At 40.6% G+C, this 1,292-nt stretch overlaps 1 long non-coding RNA gene across 1 annotated transcript; it reads right to left on the bottom strand.

The window, feature by feature from the left end:
* Positions 1-62: 62 nt before the first annotated feature.
* Positions 63-754, bottom strand: LOC107185003. The gene is made up of 2 exons (XR_001515912.1): positions 605-754; positions 63-434 (listed from the first exon to the last, which is right to left on the bottom strand). It is a non-coding gene; the product is annotated as an uncharacterized LOC107185003 (long non-coding RNA).
* Between the last annotated feature and the right edge of the window lie 538 nt (positions 755-1,292).

Below are 1,292 nucleotides of genomic sequence, written 5' to 3'. Positions count from 1 at the left end.
CTAAGTAATTATTCCATGGAGAGGACGTTTCAAATTTCACATGTACAACCCAGCGAAAATAACAAAATACGGTTTACTTGTTCGGATGGTGTGCCAGAGAGACACCGGCTATATCTGCAATATGGAGATATACACTGCTGAAGGAAGGAAATTGGAAGAAACTGTTCTTTCAGTCCTTGGACCCTATCTTGGCATATGGCACCATATTTACCAGGATAATTATTACAATGCTACATCTACTGCTGAATTGCTGCTACAGAACAAAACTAGAGTCTGTGGGACTACTAGGGAGCGTAGAGGTTTACCGCCAAATTTGAAAATGAAAACATCAAGAATGAAGAAAGGTGACATATTTTCCAGAAGAGGCGATATTCTTCTCCTAGCATGGAAAGATAAGCGGGTTGTCTGAATGATATCAGCGATCCAGGACACTTCTGTCTCGACAACAGGAAAAAAAATAGAAAAACTTGAGAGAATATTGTAAAGCCTACCTGCCTCAAGGAATACAATGCCCACATGAAAGGCATTGACCATTGCGGATCAATTCCTTTTGTGTTGTTCCATTCTAAGGAAAATGATGAAGTGGACAAAAAAAGTGCTGTACCTTATAAACTGTAGACTTTTCAATTCATTTAGAGTGTACAACGTCCTCAGTCCATAAGCAAAAGTGAAGTATAAACAGTATCTGCTACCGGTGGCGAGAGACTGGATAACGGAAGACAATAATGAAGGCTCTCCGGAACCAGAGACAAATCTGCCCAGCATATGAAGCAGCATGAACCTTCGTGTATTCCAGCGAGTGGAAAGAAAAAATTTCCTACGAGAGCCTGCAGAGTTTGTGCCGCCCGTGGAAAAAGGAGCGAATCTAGATACTTAGGTAAATTTTGTTTGGTCCCTCTTCATAGAGGAAAATGTTTTACGCAGTACCATACGTTAAAAAAGTACTAGGAACTTTAATTGTTCTTGTAAATAAAAATGTTATAATTATTGAAAAACAACACCTAAAGGGCATTATGATCTGTAGGTATGATTTAAATAACGTGGTTTGCCCCCCAAAACGTCCAGTCCCTGGCGTATCTCTTAGAGATTTCTATGCGGTACACAATGTGCTAAGAAAACTGATAGCTTTCCTAGGGGTTTACTGACTTAACTCTGGTTTTGTTTTCCTTTGAGTGCACAAACTGGCATGTCTGCTTAATCTAGAGGTTCTCAACCTGTGGGTCACGACCCCTTTGGCAGTCGAACGACCCTTTCACAGGGGTTGCCTAAGACCATCCTGCATATCAGATATT

Source organism: Myotis davidii, unplaced genomic scaffold (assembly GCF_000327345.1).
Source record: "Myotis davidii unplaced genomic scaffold, ASM32734v1 scaffold128, whole genome shotgun sequence".
NCBI classification, from domain to species: domain Eukaryota; kingdom Metazoa; phylum Chordata; class Mammalia; order Chiroptera; family Vespertilionidae; genus Myotis; species Myotis davidii.
This window is presented reverse-complemented; position numbering and strand designations above follow the sequence as displayed.